This window comes from Rhipicephalus sanguineus, chromosome 1, assembly GCF_013339695.2.
Source record: "Rhipicephalus sanguineus isolate Rsan-2018 chromosome 1, BIME_Rsan_1.4, whole genome shotgun sequence".
NCBI lineage: Eukaryota > Metazoa > Arthropoda > Arachnida > Ixodida > Ixodidae > Rhipicephalus > Rhipicephalus sanguineus.
This window is the reverse complement of record NC_051176.1, coordinates 270,138,253-270,157,304: the sequence shown is the minus strand read 5'-3', so window position 1 is coordinate 270,157,304 and position 19,052 is coordinate 270,138,253.

Below are 19,052 nucleotides of genomic sequence, written 5' to 3'. Positions count from 1 at the left end.
AAAACTCATTAACATGCGTTCCGGAGTTTAATTATGGTCGAAACAGGGCCACTTATATACCCACTAAATATTGATAGGTAAAGTTATGGTTTTCGTTTCTATAAAATGACGCAGTATCGCATGAGTCATTGCTTTTTCTCTCTCTCATATTAAACACGAGTTTACATATTCCACCAAAAGATTTGTATGCGTTGTTTTGTCGATTTTTTTACAGCGGAAGCTGTTGTGAGGTCACAACAAGGGCCGTTTTTGGCGCCGTAGTTGTCCGCCGCCGCCGCCGCCGGTGTCCGTAACCACTATCGCTCGAAATAAGCAAAAAAAAAAACCGAAATAAGAAAACATTTCTATATGATGAAACGAGGTTCGAACCTGGGCCCTCTGCGTGGGAGCCCAGTCTCCTACCTCAGAGCCATGCCGGTTTTTTTTTTCTTTATTACCGGTTTCACAACACGGCACAGGAATAACAGCAGACAATACAACAATAGACACAACTGAAGCAATGTCAAAGCAGTGCACACCTATGATTAGTTACATTCCTAAAATTCCTTTAGGTAAGCCAGGGGCTGAACCCTGGAAAGCCAGTCAGGAACAAAGTCTTGTTGTTTGAGTACATCAACATATTGACAAATGCTTTCGCGAAAAAGCACGCGTGCAGGTCTCCTGTCAGGGTCGCAGTGGAAACCGGCCATTCTAGCCCGCCATAGACAATGGAGGCCAAGCCATGCCGGTGCTTGAAACTGCTTTGCAAATAGACCCTATACAGGCTTCATGTCGGGAAGGACCCACATTAACATATGTAATGTAGCGTGGTAGAAGAGTAAAATAACAACCAAGCGCCACACAACGCGAATTCTGTAACCAGGCGTCACACAATGCAAATTGCGCAACGAGTGGGTTGTTGAATGCTTCACACCCATCACAATGGGCTCTGCCATAATTCTTCATCGTCATCAGCCACAGCATCAACAAAGTGCACATAATGCCTTTCAGGTGTTTAGCAGGCACCACGGTTCTCCGCAGAATGACAAAAAATTGCATAGTGGCTGCTTCTCTACTTCACAAAAATTATGATGATTTATAGAGTAGTGGGTTCCTCGCAAGTGCACTTCTATTGGTTGCCAAGGAAACCCATAAGATTCCCATGATCCATTTGCTCAGGGTCTCAATAATGTTAACTCCCTCTCTCTATCTCTTTCTCATGTTAGCGTATGTTATAAACAGTGGTGGGAGAGTGACATAACGACCGGGCGTCACACAATGCGAATTAAGTAACTAGTGGGTGCTTTAAAGCTTCCAACCCATTACAAAAGGCTCAGTCATAATTCTTCATCGTCATCAGCCGTCGCACCAACAAAAGTGCACATAATGCCTTACAGAGATGGTACCTCGCTGCTCCGCAGAATGACGAGTAATGTCGTGGTGGGTGCTTCCCAACTTCACAAAAATTATGATTTGTGGCGTAGTGGGCATGTTGCTAGTGTACTTGTATTAGTAGCCACAAGAGAGCTTATAACGGGATCTAGAAATGCCGCTCTTCGAGCTTTCGCTGTGACTGTGCTGCGCTTTCCGCGCAGGCCTGGCTGTTTTTTTCTTTTTCATGGCTCACGACTAACCTTCCGGATCACTGTCAAAGCGAACGGGAGTTGGAAATGTCGCACTGCCTCGGATGGCGGGCGCCGATTTTCTGTCTGATCCGAGTGGATAAGCGCCAATTAACCGCCACGGCCGTATGAGAGTGAGCGCAAGCTTTTGCGCGGCATACTAATGTGCGGGTGCATCAATAAGCCCTCAGGGCCGCGAATGTTTCGTCGGCATCTGTACGGGGCATCAACGTTCCGGCTCCATATTAAAAATCAGTTCTGCAGAACCCATTTGCAATACTCGATGTCCATGGACTTGGAGTTGTCGATTAATTCGCCTTCGCGCTGTAAATTTCTAGCCTCCTGGTTAACTCACTTGGTAGAGTGACCGCCCGGAAAGGTTTTGGTCCCGGGTTCGATCCCGAGACCAGGACGAATTTTTCGTCAACTAAGAAGCATTGTTTTCGGGAAATCCGGATGGATCTCTCGAAAAGCCTCGTGCCACAAACGGGTGGTTGTCAACTTTACCTTAGATAATGTTCTACCTCCGCAACCTGTCACTGAGATCAATGACAGGCTAAACCAACAACCAGGGACGAAATAGCTGCGGGATGTCAACCGCGCTTCCGAATGTCACGGCGGCAAGTAAGAAAGGGCAGCACGCGGGTACATGCAATCCAAGACAATTTCTTGTCCATTGATGTCATCATTATCATCAACACGGTCACCACATTATCATTACCAATATCACCAAATAAGCGCTCTACGCGAGTGCATTCGGTGCTCGCATAGCAGACCCTTAGGATACCGAGCGTTACTGCGGCCACCATTATATTTTTACAATTGGTATTTTTTTTTACTAAACTTGCCCTTTGAATATCTTTCAAACCGCTGTTCCAAGAGAGCAGCCAGACATTGTTTTAGGGAAAGGGGGCGGGGGGGGGGGTCCCACCCCCTTTATGTATGTTCGAGCGTGTGTTTGCATGTGTGCGCGTATAATGCCCATGCAAGACGCAAAAATTTCGTGTGGGGAGGGGGGGGGGGGAGGGAGAACCCACAGACGATCCCCCTGGCTACGCCACTGCCCTGGTCATTTATTTTACATTGGCTGACGCTCCTTATTTGGCATCTAGTTGGAGAGGGCTTGCCCCCACTTCTACTTAATTTTATTTCTAACAAACACAATGCTGCGGAGAGTATTCCAGAGGGGACGAAACGCGGAAACAGCCGTTTTACTTAGATTTGGGTGCACGTTGAAGAACCCCGGCATTTCCAAAGATTATTATGGAGTCCCCATGCTGCGGCACTCATAACTCACGTTCATATCCTGGTTTCGGCACGTAAAAACCCAGAATTAAGTATAATTAAAACGGCCGACGCTGTCAGGTCACCGCATTTTCATTCTGAGCATCACCCTCGCCGTACGGCGAAGAAAAAGTGGCCCGTCCATTGCATTTCTATAGCTCATACCACCACCACCACCGTGTGTGTGCGTATATATATATATATATATATATATATACGCACACACACACACACACACACCACTACCGCCATCTCATGATCATCATCATCATGATAATGATTTCTATAGTATCGACACCGAGCGGCGACTTATCTAATACGGCATTTTCAATTCACAAGGCAGTGCAAGCGAGCGCGTCTCTGTCCCACTTCATCAATGAATGAACAACACCAAAAAGTCGGCAGATCGCACGTACCGTGGGAATTTTTGTAATGCGAAGCATGCGGCGGAAACGTGACTGGGGCGTAATTTCTTTACATTAAGCGAAACGTTACGCAATGAAGCTAAAGATATGTGCAAATGGTATACGCACACACATATGTTAAAGACATATTTGTAAAAGCGCGAAAAAGACACAACACAGAGAAACGAAGGGAACAGGACAGTGGCGTAGACGGGGGGGGGGGGGGGGGGGCACACCGGGCCCGTACCCCCTCGAAATTTTTTTCTCATGGGATACATAGCACAAAATGACACTATAGACCACACTTCCCTGCCCAATTTGTAATTGAAGAACCTTCGCAAGTTTGGTCCATTTTCTCTGACTCCAAGGCAGCTTTTCAATGTCTTATGCCGCCATTTCGTTATGTACCTAATGAGCAGTTAGTTGCTGCTATAAGGCTCCTTCACCACCATGCAGTCGAGAAACAACACAACATAGCGTATTAGTGGATACCGGGTCATTGTGGTATATACGGTAACGACCGTGCGGATGAGGCCGCCCGATCTGCACATGACAGTGACCACTACGCAGATATACCGTTCTTCAGAACCGACGCAGCTACAAGACTTCGTTCGCTGGCACGTGAACTCACGTTGCCAGTGGAACTCGGCTGAATTCACCAACGCCCGTCTACACAGCTTGGATCCCAACCTCCAGCTCCGTCTTCCGTCAGGAATATCGCGAGCTGAGGAGACGCTTCTGTGCTGCCTGTGGCTTGACGTGGCATTCACGAATGCCTACTCCTGTCTGATTGGAATGGCCAACAACTATACGTGCAATAACTGCAGCTGCGAAGAAACGATCTCCCATCTTCTGTGTGAGTGTCCCCGTTTCAGTGCGCCAAGACAAGAACTTTGTAATGCGCTAGATAAACTTGACAATCGCCCTTTGTCGGAACAAAGGGTTTTGGGACCTTGGCCGAGTCCGTCGTCAGCACAGAAGGCTTTAAAAGCATCATTGCGCTTCTTGCGGACAACAGGTCTTAGAGACAGATTCTAAGTAGTGTCATATTCTCGTTTCCTTTTTTTCCCCCTCTTTTTTTTCCTTTTCTTGCTCTCCTTTTTTTTGTAACATTTCTCTTCTATCATCTTTTACCCCCCTTACCCCTTCCCCCAGCACAGGGTAGCCAGCCGGTCTAAGAACTGGCTAACCTCCCTGTCTTTCCGCTTGTTTCTTCCTTCCTTCCCTGCCCGGCCCCCATTCAGATCAAGGAGGTACCGCCCCCCACCCCCCCCCCCCCCCCCCCGAAAAAAATCTCTGCCTACGCCCCTGGAACAGGACAACGCGCGTTGTGGTTTTTATTCGCGCTTTTTACAAATATGAATTTGCACCAACTCAACCGACTGTCCCTGCTAGTTCAGCATACGTTGAAGAGTCGCACATGTGTTATATAACCAGTTGTTTACAGTTGCGTAACGATGCCAACAGCAACATAGGTATTACCAACACCAGACGCAGTAAGCCGATATGTAGTGCTTATACTTGTCCATTATGATGGACATAGGAATGCGCACGGGGAGCCCACACCCCCCCCCCATTATTCACCTAAGAGGGGGGGGGGCTCGTCTGCCCCATACATTGACCTAAGAGGGTGGGGGGGGGGCGCTGCGATGAACCTTCGCCCCCCCCTCCCCCCTGACGATGAACTCTGCGCATGCCTATGATGATCGAGAACGCACGCACGTTTCACGCCCGTGTGCATGTGTGGAAGGGGTTCTTGACAGTTCTCACGCAGATGGCGGCGAGCACAATGTCTTTGTTATTGTGACTGATGTGCGCAACGTAGACCTCGCCGATTCCGCTGCTTGTCTGCGTGTGTACGGCGTCTGGCGGCCGGTGAATTGGGGTGCGGCCTGCGTTGACGTTGCGCATTGCAGTGCTCTTATATGTGCCTACGCCGCACCTGCAATGAAGGCGCTTGACGTGGACGACACATTGGAATCCTGTGATTGCAGTGGGCTCATCGCTCCAGATTTCAGAAAGTGCTAACACGCCATTTTCTGTCGCGTGTACGTGCGCGTGCACAGACTGTACGTTGAGAGAGGCGAGCGTGGGGTGATATGTTTGTGGCACCAAATGAAGGTGGTAGCCCTGTCCAAGACAATGTCTAGAGGCTGGCCCACCCCCATTGGCGCCGGCGCGGGATATTTTTTAAGAGCTCGGCTTGGGTCCCCATCTATTGACAACGGACTGTTGGCCGTCCTGTCCGGCAGCTATTTCACAGGGGGCAGTTTATGGCCACTTCTTTTTCCTTTTAGGCTTTTAAAGTTTGCATCAGGGCCAAGCATTCAGTGGAAAATGGCCCTCAAGCGGATTTGTAGGTGCAGAATATGTTGTGTTAGCTATGGCAAGTTAAAAGAAACCTTGAACCTGGTAGCGACTGGTTTTCAGAAAAGAAAAATGCTTCTGAGAATACAGCATCTCCGACACAGTCAGTTAGTGAATGCATTCGTACAGACTTGCTCGTCAATAAAAAAGTGTAATTTCTTGGTTGTATCAAATGGGTTCCTTTCGACATGCCTGCCTATAAAAGTGCCAAGAAAAGATGGTACGCGTTCTTTACTTATCAATACTGGGTTTTGCTACCAGTTCGGTCACCGAGGAGCAACTCAATTACTCGTCTAGAAAACAATATTTGGCGGAAAAATTTGTAACCGCAGCTTCGCACAAGGTGTAGTGGTAGCAAATGGTATTTGCTACGATCTGAGAATTATTTTTCGTCATCTTAAGTTGAATTCACTGGCATAATTAAAACTTCCTGTGGCAGCATTAGCCCACTCTCCTGTCTGGAGCACGTTTTAACAAAGTAAGCAAAGCATGATAATAAGAAAATTCGGCCGATCTCACGCGTTGTGAGAATCGATTTTATGCGAAGCAGTCATCGAGTAGCAGCCTATGCGGCATTTCTTGCTTTGAGCCAAGCGTTAAGAGTTACTCGACGTTTTTGTGCAAACTAAAAAAATATCTGGAGTCTCCCACTAGAAATCTTCATAATGATACTCCGGGAAAAATGAAAACTCTCCGCCTATGCATACCCGCATAACATGAACTGTAGTATGCGGGTATGTGCCACACGTGACTGAGGGAAAGGATTTTATGACGTACGCGACAGGCGTTTGGCGTTATCATGTCATGATCAGCGAATCGAGTTCGTTATACACTGATCCCCTGCTATGCCAATTTTGCTATATTACAAGTTATGGAGAGGACCAGGAGAGCGCTCAGACGTAGGCGGCTGTCTACGTATCTACAGATAGATACGTAGACATAAACGGCAAAGTGCCTGAGGCTCGCTAAGAAATGCTTCGCATTTAAAATGCCTTCGTATACAGAGTCGACCCTTTGGGTACCTCGAAAGCACACAGACTATGGCTATACTACATGTTGCGACAGCTGTTACGTACGAACGCATAGGCAAAACGCTACTTGTACGCAAATGGGCGCTTGTGTGCATCTCGGTTTCCTCACGCTCGCCAATATGTTCCGACCAAACGACCTTGCGGCAGTATGTAATTGGGAGCCGGATGCTCGAACCACGGAGTCATGATCGCATAACATTCGGTAATCTGTGCAACGTTCTCGGCGCCACACGGACGCTACAGCGTCGTTGTGCATGTTCATATATTTCGAATCCCGCAACAGGCAAGGCTGTTTGCGAAGGGATACAATGGCGTCCATAGGCGTGCGCAAGGGTTCTCCATTAGGGGGATAAAGTTTCACCGCAGTGTCGCCTCCCCCCCCCCCCCCCGCCGGTCCATTCCCAAAGCATACAAGCTTGGCTGCAAAAATGAAAGTTAAGCAATGACGTGCGTCTTACAACGGCCTGCCTTGGTGCTCGGTTTTCTAAGGGTAAAGATGGAAAGTAACTGTTCTTGGAATACAAAATCAGCGGACCTCGGCCGCCATTATCGCCAAAAACCAGCGTGGCCATAAACCTGCATTTTAAACAGTGACGGTACAGCTCTGAACAAGTGACGGTATGGAGTCGAAATTTCCTGAGCCCTCCACTTCGGTGTCCCTCATAATCATATCGAGGTTTTGGGACGTTAAACCACAGATATTATTATTATTATTATTATTATTATTATCATTCCCATTCGAAGCAACCGGCTTTCCCCTCGACTAACACGAAATAGGATTTCTATTTGCTTTTCTTGTTAGTATATTCACTTTCTTTTGCCTTAGTTTTGCAGACCTTTTTGTTTTACCACGCGTAGCATCAGAAATCGCACCTGACGACACTACACATGTGATCCTCGGGGCCATATATAACACGCTGTCGGAATACCCGTCTCGCCACTCCTTCACCTGCGCCCCCGTTTCTTTCTTTCTTTCTTTTGTAAAATTTAAATAGCAGTATACACAACGTAATAATTTTGCAACCACTCGCAATTTCTTGTGGCCTGTTTAGTTGTGTTATTTCTTAAAGGGCCCCTCACCAGGTTTGACAATTTTGAGTTGACGAGCGCAACGCATGCACTGGGTGATCACGATTATGTCTGCCGAAATTTGCAACGCTACGCGCCGCCTAAATGGGTCAAGTTTCAAGCTGAATGCTGCTTAAGCCCTTCTCGCGGCCGCGCGCCCAGAGAATGAGGGGATGACGTACATGGTGGAATGGCCCTACGTAGATGGTAGTGCCGTGACGTCGCTTCTCTACGTAGACGACTGTGCTCTGACGTCGCCAACAGTAGCACATGACACTGCGGTAATTATTTGACACGACGTGTAGTTTCTGTAATTTGTTGCTTGAATGGGTGACTAAAACTTCAGAGCAATAATAAAACACACAAACGGAGTGTGTGCGTTTTCTTTTTTAATTTTTACGGCGAATTGCACCGAGATTCGAGACTAATCTATCTCCGTTTCGCATGCGTTCGTGTTCTCGCGCTTTGCGCATCGTGCAGACGCCACCCTTTACAACAAAACTTATTTTCTAACGCGTTCCAGCGCTCATTAGGCTCATTTATCCTCCCGCGTTTAACTAGATAGATGTTCATGCGGCACACCGCTAGTCTCGCTTCCGTGTTCAGTAATAGGTTGAATGCGAAGTGATTGGCGAGGGCGCATTTGCCATAACTTGCAGAAATGACGCGCAAAGAACGCCGCCACAGCACCGCTCGCGTCTCGGGGGCTCGGGCTGGTTCAGGCACGTCATGCGCTCGCGACATTGTGTGCGCATGACGTGTTCATGCGTATGCTTTATGTGATCCTCCTGCTCGCGTGTCCAAGAGGGCAGGAAAGGGATTTGGCTTGCGAAGGCTACACGGGGCGAACGGCAAGGGTTCGCAGCTCGCGTCCTCGCATCATGGTTTCGCGCTGCTACAAATTATTGTTTATCTCAGCTTCTAACGGACCGATTAGAAAAATTCTTGTGGCATAATGCTCGTTATTGGGCTCGCAACAACTGCCAATGTCTAACTAAAATTCGTTATGTCATCTGGTGACGGGCCCTTTAAGCATTTTATTTTCTATACTATGTATGCGACTTATTGCCCTTGTATTTCGTATGTGTACTATTTGTATGCCGTTACTGCTAAAATACACCTTGATGACCTCGATGACCTAAATACACACCTCTTTTCTGTGGCATAGCCAGGGGGTGGCACACCGGGCCCGTGCAACGCTCCCCCCCCCCCCCCCCCCCCCCGATTTTTTTTTTTTGCCATGGCATACAGAGCACAAATGACACTCGACCACATCTGCCTGCCCGGCCCCCCTTCGGATCAAGGAGGTGCCCCCCCCCCCCCCCCGAAAAAAACCTTGCCTCGTTTATACTTCGTAAAAATACTGGGTAGGTTACGATGGTTAGGTAGGTTAGGTACTAAACGAGTGAGCTATTGCTGCCTTCGCAACTTGTCACTTATGCAAGCACTCCAGGGAGGAGCCTTATAATTAAGACGCGTTTTACGAACGGCCCAAGTACGGTTGCCCCCTGTCCGGTTTTACATTAGCCCGGCCCGTTTTTGAGACTGTGGGCTGGTTGCCGGTCCGCACCTAAGACCGGCCATCATAGGCCGTTTTTTTTTTTTGCCATTGTATCGCGATTTTTTTTTATTTTGCAAGCGTAAATTGAGCAACTTCGAAGATACTAAATATTTTTCGTCAGTCACCAAAACTTTAACGCAATCGTCAACCAATTTCTATCTCGTGCCCATAAAAACTCGAAGTAATTGATCCATCCAGTTGTACTGGTAATTTAAATAGAGCGAAAAATCAACAAAAGTGGTTACGTTTGCACCATGAGCGTAAACTTCTCCGCCTTCGAAGCAGCGAAAATTACGTCCATTCTGTTCCTAAAAAAATCACGCCATATCCACGAAGTGAATGATGATTGAGGAGCTGGCTCGGAGATAATCGGGTAAACCGTGAATGCTCCATACAATTCCTCTACTGTCATATAAGGACGTCACACGTTGGTATAGTAACGATTGTAGTCAGGTTGTTGTCGAACCACAAGCGGTCGCAGACCTTGCAGCTGTGGCCGAACTTGTGGTCGAGGAAATCACGCTTGAAGCGCACGTCGGCGCCACCAACTTCAGGTAGCGACCGCTTTCGGCGCTTGGCCGCTGCATCCGGCGCCCGTACATCTTCGAGGTTCTCTTGCCGCCGCTTCCGCGCTGTTTCGGCTTCGCGGGCTTGTATCTCTGGGTCCGCACGACGCTGACGTCTCTCTGCGGCCTCGCGAGCTCTCACCGCATGCAGGGTCTTGGCGGCGAGCCCGCGAGCTGCTGCCTTGCGAGCCCTCCGCTCCGCCTTGTCTTCTTCGTTCATGTTATTAGCATCGAAGCGCACTGACTGACGACTGTCGAAAGAGAGAGGAAGCGTGCAGTTGTGGCCCTCTAGCGGTCTCCTGTGAAATTAGAGCACGCGCCGGCGTGGAGCGAGCGCCACATGTATAGTGAACAGGAATATTCTAGTTCACTATAGCCACATGCTACAGTTGGTTATGCTATATGTGGTTTTGCCTGCGTTAATATCATCATCAAGACGCTCGAAGGACAAGAGGAAGAAGACTTTTCTTTTGCACGAACTGTGCGCGAGCGTGCGCATGCTACAGTTGGCTATGCTATATGTGGTTTTGCCTGCGTTAATATCATCATCAAGGCGCTCGAAGGACAAGAGGAAGAAGACTTCTCTTTCGCGCGAGCTGCGCGTGTAGCGGTCGCCTCTTGAACTAAGGTTACGCGTACGGCGCGGGACTTCGCCCCAGTTTAAAGGGGTGGTGCCATCAAATTTCGAGGCTATAACAAGCCTGTTGTGGGTTTCCTCTGTATGCAAGGACACTCCACACGAAGGGTCGGACACAGCAAACGTTTAGAATATATTTTAATTCACTTCCAAAGTGTACCTAAATGCCCATCCTCCCGATCAAAAGCCATCGCTAGCGCGCCAACACTGACGTAGATCTGTAGGATGGGCAACGAAAGTTGTAGTGACGTCACACCAGACCTGCTGTAGTGACGTGAGTGACCTCCGGACCTCCGCAACGTACGTACCGGCTGTAGTGAACTAGAATATATTCTAGTTCACTATAGTACCGGTAAAGCATCGGTTGCTACATCACTCGCCGAGTTTCGATCGCTTTCTGGCTAAGTGCGTCACCAGCCTTGTGTGGTCACGTGACCAAGCCCCCTACACTTCTACGTCACTGCCCAACCTCGGCGCCCAGAAACCGAAACCGAAAGTTGTTCCCATCAAAAGGCGAATTATTTAGCGAGAATACACGAATCTTGGTGTGCGCATCATGCTTCCTGGAGATATAGGAAATGCTTACAGCAAAGAACGCGCAAGCCACAAATTTGGTGGCATCACCCCTTTAAGAACCTTGCGAGCCAGCTCCTAAAAACAGAGATCTCAACACGGAGAACGAGAGCTGGCTCCTGACCGTGGACAACATATGTATTAATAATTGCTGGGGCTTTACGCATATTGCCACCTGTAGTAGTGGGTGATATGCACAGACCACGAAAGAAAGAAGTGCACGCGATATCCCCTTTTGACAGCAAGCCCAACCTACAGGAGCGTTTTCAACGCTGTATCTAATTTTTTACGAGAATCTAAAAGAACTGAATGTTAAGTGTAACTGAATTCAATTGTCTTAGTTACAACTGTACATATTTGTTTTTATTATTATTGTTGTTGTTATTTCCCTATAGGTTTCCTTTTTTCAAATCCTGCGAGTATATATTAGTAATCTGTAATGGCCAAACATTTCATTTTCAACTTTTTCCTTCAGTAAGTGAATTAGTTTCCTAAGCAAGGCACCGTCCGATTCATGGCCTATCCCCCAAGGTGGGTTGCGCCAAGGTACTGAGGAACCAACCAGCCAACGCAACCTACGCGTTTGGTAAGAGCCCTGTTGCTCTACGATGAATAAACCCTGCCTGGACCTCTGCATCGACCAGTGTTGTGGAATCGGCGCCTCCATTCCATTCCAATTCCACTCCGGGAAATTAGAACTTGCCGCAATTCCATTCCTTTCAATTCCACTCCGGGGAATGGCGGGGCAGTTCAATTCCATTCCGGTAATTCCTCAACGTAGGAAAGGCACCTTGATAGTTTTATCGAGTTAAGAATGAACGCCCCATAAAGCTGATGTCATCAGATGCAAAGAACTGCAACCGAGTTGCAGTTCTAAGATTCTAATTAGACACGCCCAAGTAATTAAACACAGAGTCGAAAATACTTCCAAGGACTACGCACAAGGCACATACCTCTACACCCAACTTGGTTTTGGGAGATGACCAACAAATATTTGCGATGTGAGTGAAATGTATTACGTTACACATGTGGAGCGTCTTTCCATTATTAGGAAACGTCAATGAATAAGGCAACGATAAAAGTCAGTTTCACCGAAAAGGTGAAGCAATGAACGCGATAGCAACAAATTAGAATGTTATACGAAGTACGGCTAGAAGCTCACTCTTTTAGCAGGCGACCAGGCGTAAACGAACAAAATGGATGCATTACCAACCGCAACGCCACCGAGGCAAAAAAAAAATCACGAGGCGTGAGCATAGGTCGGCAAACTCACTCATGTGTAGAGGCCGGATTTTTAGGCACTAAAAAGTGCGTTTTAGGCGCCAAAAATAGGCAGGCAAAACACCGTTTTAGGCCTCCAAAATCGTAAATATAGGCACAATAAACTTTTACATAAATTCATATAATTTCAAACAAAGATGTGCCCGACCTGTGTGTACGACAGGAAAGCCAGAAATGTTGTTGTTTATGATGGCACAAAGGCGCCAACGGTTCAGCATGGCCATGCAATTGTCCCTTTACCCGCACGGCTCGCAGAACACGGTGTCTCCTTTTATTGCCTAGCATGGTGAGTCAAGTGCCCACCGCCGAATCACCGCACTCCTGGGTCTCTTTCCTTTCGGCGTGGCTGAGAAGGGCAGCACAGGAGTAGATACCCAGACCGCTAAAAGACCAGAAGGAAGGGATGCCTCGTAATGGCCGGGGCTAGTCGCGTAGGGTCAATTTCTCCCCAGCTGGTGTACACCCCAAAGGGCCCCTCCCTGTGACCTCCCTGTGAACCTCCGAACCTCCCTGTGACCTCATGCTCTCGTTCCGGGCACAACATCATCGTCCGCTTTGAGGGCAGCAAGCCACCCACGGAGGTTGCCCTCTACAAGCAGCGCCGTACCGTCAAACCACGACGCCCGCGGCCTGTCCAGTGTGGCCGCTGCCTACGGTACGGCCACGTAGAAGCGGCTTGCACTTTCGACCAGCGCTGCCTCCGCTGTGGGGGTGCCCACGAGCCCGCCGAATGCACGGCCGCAACACCGAAGTGCATATTCTGCGGCGACAAACACCCCGCCACAGAACCACGCTGCCCTCGCTGGCAGAGGGAGCGCCAACTGGCAGAAGCCCGCACCCAAGCCAGGAGAGAGCCGGGACACCATGAGGCACATCCACAACAGGGCGCCAAGAAGGCCTCAGCCCCGAGCTCCTTCAGGCAGACGCATGCCTCCCAGCCAGTCAGGCAGGGCGCGCTCTTCGCTGACATCGCCGGCGGTCACTCTGGGAGTGACTCATCGGCAACACACACAGCTCCCAATGATCATTCCACCAGTGATCGGCGCGAGTCGGCGATTGCCGTGCTAGCGGCAGCAGTGCGTACAGCGCTGGAGTTCCTCCCACCCAGCTCCCCAGCCTACTCGCTGTGCGCGGCGGCTCTCGCCACACACCAGGCTCTGAACCAGCATGGCGAGTAGTCCACACCACCGCCCCAGGCCGCGCATCCTGCAATGGAATTGCCGTTCGCTGCGCCGCCGTCATGCTGAGCTAGCGGAGCACCGGTCTCTGCGCGACTTTGACATTCTTGCTCTGCAGGAGACGCGCGCCCGCGCGGAGGACCTCTCGCTTCGTGGCTTCATCGGCTACAGCGGCCCGGCAGTATGCGCGGAGAACAGCTGTTCGGATGTGCCTTGCACGGATACCGATCACGCCCCCGGCGCCCCCCGAACTGCTCTGTATGTGCGCGCGTCCATCGCACACGCGTGCATCTCCTGCGAGCGGTTCTGTGACGACGACGTGGAGTGCGTGGCTGTGACGGTTCGCATGGGTGGTGTCGATACCTCGGTGGCATGTGTGTACGTCCGTCCGAACGTCAGCTGTGACTTTGCTTTCGTGCCACACCTTGCCGCGGCGCTATCAACTGACTGTGTCGTGTGTGGAGACTTCAACGCGCACCACAACAGCTGGGGCTCCGCGAAGGTAGACCTACGCGGCCGGTGCCTGTCGGACGCGATTGCCACTGCAGGCCTCGTTATCCTAAACACCGGCGAGCCAACTTTCGTCCGCCGCGGAAGCCGCCCTTCCTGCATCGACCAGGCACTGGTGTCGCAGTGCTGCTCCTACACGTGGACACGAGCCCATGACACCGCCGGGTCGGATGATTCGGATCACTCCCCCATCCTCCTCTCCCCCACTCATCCGAGTCGCGGGGCGACGCGAGTGTACGATGTGGTGAGGTGGGGTGTCTTCCGTGAGCTGTGTTCTTCCCGACAGCCCGCGAGTGACTACTTCTCGCACGTAGCTGAGTGCGCCCGCATGGCCACTACGCGTTGTGTAGTTCCAGCCGGCTCCCCATGCCCTGACATTAAGCTTCTGAACCTTCGTGCTGCTCGTCGCCGCGCACAACGCCGTGCCATTCGCACCGATCGTGCAGAACACTGGACAGAACAAAACCGTATTGACGCTGTGTGCAGACGACAAGCGCGGCGCCTCAGGCGCAACAGCTGGACGGGTGTCTGCTCGTCTCTGAGTGACCCCCGCCGCCGCAACCGCGGCTGGCCCATCATGAGGTCTCTCCTAAACCCTAGGGCCCCTCGCTGCCCCGTCCTTGCGATCGCGGTGGCGCGCGGCATCACCGAGCTCGCACTATCTGAACTACTGGCAGACGCCTTTTTCCCCCAGCCCCCGATCCTACGCGCGTAAGCGCCGAGAATCTCAGAAGCCGCCGTCCAGTTCTGTCGCTTCCTGCGCCGTCTGACGCTGCCCTTTCGGAGCACCTAGCCTGCCTGAGCGACGCAGACTTTACAGAACACGAGCTTGCTCGTGTTTTGAACCGCAGACGTCACCGCAGCGCCCCGGGACCGGACGGCATCACGCACAACATGCTGCAGAACCTCGATGACAGCCAGCGCCACCTCCTGCTCGCTGCATTCAACGAGGTATTTCGCAGCGGCTCCCTCCCGGATTGCTGGCGTACAGCGATGGTTGTCCCGGTGCTGAAGCGCGGTAAACCGCCGCGAGACCTGAAGTCATACCGGCCGATCTCTCTTACCTCAGTGCCGGGAAAGACCATGGAGGGGATGGCGCTTCATCGCCTCCAATGGATAGCCACTGCGCGCGCCACTTTCCCACCACAACAGTGCGGCTTTCGTGCCCTGCGCGCCACAGCCGACTGCATAGCCGCGGTCGTCGGCACGCTTGAGCAGGCACTGCACGACGGTGAGACAGCCCTGCTTCTTCTCCTCGACGTGCAGTCGGCCTTTGACTGCCTACCACACGCTGCTATCATCGACGCGGTTTGTGCGCTAGGAGTACAGGGCAAACTCCTCCGGTACATCAAGGCCTTCCTCACCGAACGCTCACTGACTGTCCGTGTGGGGAGGGTGTCCAGTACTCCACGCCCTGTCACCACCGGTGTGCCTCAGGGGAGTGTGCTGAGCCCCTTCCTATTTAACCTGGTCCTCGCACCTCTCATTGAATGCCTCCCGAAAGGTGATACGTTTGCTGTGCGCGCGGTGATATACGCGGACGACATCGCCCTGTATGTGCGCGGTCCCACCCGCTACACCAATACCGTCCGCCGGTGTCCTCCAGAGTGCTCTCGTGGCCGTGGCCGGGTTCTTGGACGGCATTGGCCTGCGCATCTCGGCTGCGAAAACTGAGGCACTCCTTGTGCATCCGCGCGCCAGTGCTCGCCGCACCACTGCCCCCATCACACTGCACGGTGTCCCACTGCCGTGGAAAACACACGTGCGCTACCTTGGCCTCACCATCGACCACAGACTCCAGTGGAACAACGAGGTAGGCCGTGTACGCCGTGAAATGCGCCGTGTTGAGTGCTGTGTGCGTCGCATACTCGCGCGAGGTGACGGATGCCCCGCCTCCTTCGCGATGACCATTTACGAGGCCATTGGGATGGCCAAGGTGCACTACGCGCTGCCCCTGTGCCCCCTGCGCCCCATCCAGTGGCATGCGATCGACGCCGACCACCGCCGAGTGCTCCGAATGTGCCACGGACTTCCGCGCAATTCGCGCATTGCGGACACACTCGCGGAGACCCGCGCCTGGCCGGCGTCACTCACAGGCGAAATGCGCGCGCTCTACCACCTGGAACGCCTCAACCGTGCACCGGATGGAGCAGCCATCATGTCTCAGTTGCGCGCACTGCCCGACTCCCGTGTTGGCTTGCTACTCAGCACATTCGACGCCATCGTCGCGGACAGCGCTCCAAAGATTCCCCCGTGGCCTCCCCCTCATCGGCGAGTGCCTCTCTCCATCGGGTTCGAGCTCCCGGGGGTCCGCTCCAAGCGGAACACACCCGCCTGTGCCATCGCACAAGAAGCCGCTGCAAGAATGGAACATGACCTGGAAGGAAGAGTGCAGTTTTTCACTGACGGCTCCGTGCTCCAGGACCATTCTGCGGCCGCTGCCTGCACGGCACCGCAGCTGGCATTGAAGCGCCAATGCCGGCTCGCCTACCTTGCGTCCTCCACCACGGCGGAGCTGGTAGGAATTCACCTCGCTGCTGACCTCATCCGTGAATCGGCGCACATCGATCGCGCCGCGATCTACACGGACTCGCGGTCGGCACTCCGCCAGCTCGCCAAAGAGGAGCGCGCCCCACCACTCGCACAGCGTGTGGCCCTTCAACTGCACGCACTGCGAGAACACGGTTGCGACGTGGCTCTTCAATGGATACCGTCACACGTTGGAATCGCGGGGAACGAAGCTGCTGACGACCTGGCGAGGACTGCACACGACCCCGCGGTTCCGCTGACAACGTACGCGGACTCCGCAGATTCAGCACGCCAGAACATCCGGCGAGAGCTCGCTCGCAACCACCCTGATGCGCGCGTAGCCTCCGGCTGCCCCCCGCGTTATCTACCGGAGGGAATGCTAAACCGAAAGGAGCGTTCCCTTCTGCTCGCACTGCGGACCGGCTCTGTCTGGCCCGCCGAGCACCGGCACCGCCTTCGCGGTGCTCCCTCACCCCTATGCGGCGACTGCGGTGAGGAAGAAACACTCCAGCATCTCCTCATCTCCTGCACCGCTCTGGCTCCGCAACGGGAGCACCTCGCGCGCGCCTTCAGGAGGCAAGGGTTACCCTGCGCGACCATGAACGATGTGCTGCACCCGGCCGGAGCCATGGACCGTGTTCGCGGTGCCCTACGCGCGGTGCTCGAGTACATTGATGCCGCGCAACTCGCAGACCGCCTCTAGGCCGTGCTTAGCGCCTGACCAGCAACGACAACGACGGATCTCCCCGCTTCCTCTGCCCCCAGCCCTCTACCTGTTGTGACCTTCCCTTTCCTACCACCATCTTCTCCTCCTTCCCTTTTACCCCCCTTCCCCTAAAGTGACGCGGTTGTGGTGTCCTCGACTGAGAGACAGTTACTGTGTCACTCCCTCACCTTTCTATTTTCCATTTTCTATCAAGAACCTCTTCTCTTGCTTCGGTTTCACTCCTCTGAAATGCGGGCTCGACATGCCGAAATTATCTCCTGCGCAACGCTGCGATGAGCGGCAGCGCATACGCGTCCCCTCCCCCTCTCTCTCCTCTCCTGCGCTGCTTCTCTCTCGCGCGCCTGTAGACCGCGTTCCCCGCTCGCCCTGTGAGAATTAACGGCCAGGCTAGAGGGAAGACACGACGCGCGTAGTGTTTCTCTTCGCGTTCCACGACGCGAGGTCGGTAGCATGCCCGAGGTCGGTAGCGTGCCCAACGAACGCCAACGGAACGCGATCATGCAAATGCTCCGGCTTCGCATCGCCCTCATGGTCCCCTTTAGCGGGAGATGGTGTAATTTTTTTATCTTTGTCGGCATGACGTAATGTAGGTTGGTGTGTTTCAGGGGTACCGGCTACTTCTTGCCGTTTAGCATACAAAACAAAACAAAAAAGCATTCCAACGAAATATGGCACAGCTGCCTTGGCGGCGGCGCAGTGCTTGTCTGCTGACCCGAAAGACGCGGGTTCAATCCCTACCGCGGCACTCGCATTTCGACGGGAGTGACATGCAAGAGGCCCGTGTACTGTGCGATGTCAGCGCATGTTATTGAACCCCAGGTAGTCAAAATTATACGGAGCCCTCCACTACAGCGTGCCTCATAATTATATCGTGGTTCTGGAATGTAAAACCCCAGAAATTAAAAATATGGCTCAGCAAAATATGTCACAAGTTCTCTGAAGGCGGCATTACACCTTCAACGGGACTCGTGCTGAGAGAGAGAGAGAGAACTCTCTTGCTTAGAACTGCGGCATATTCTGGGCCCATGACAAAGCACCACCTGTGCGTTGCGCGCCACGAAAGCGCTGTTGTCTTTCTTGCGGGTCACGGGGCTTAAAGAAACTTTGTAAACAGTGTAATTTATGTGTGTGTGTATGAGGGGGCTGGTATGTGCGTTTATCAGTGTATGTATTATATCATCACCCAGCACCTGGAGTAGCATGTCAGGTGAATAGCCAGGCTAACTTCTCCAACTAAAGCACAGTGTTGGTGGTAACGCGTTACAAGTAACGGCGTTACCGGTAACGCGTTATATTTTTCAGTAACTTAGTAACGAACTCGTTACTACTTCGGAACTGTAACGGTAACGTACTTACGTTACCATGTTTCGGTAACGTGAAGCGTCGCGTTACTCGTTACTTTTTATTTCAATTATCCCAGGAGTTTTAACACAAAATTCATTCGTCTTGTGGGAGCCACTTTTCCAGAGCTTGCCCCGACGTTATTGTGTCACAGCGGCGGACTGCTGTCGGCCCGCCAAACGTTGACAAAGCAACCCCGCGCGGGGTATTCTGAGTTGCGGGGAAAATTGCAATAGGGAGCGAAGTGCCGAAATTTCTTGAATGGATCTGCTATAGTTTCGGCTACCTTGCTATCGAGGTTCAAGTTGTCGTTGATTGTCGGTGAAGTGGAGCCAAATGCAGTCCCCGTAACCGTCAAAAACGAGCTGCCGAGATTTGCTTGACTTGTGGACAG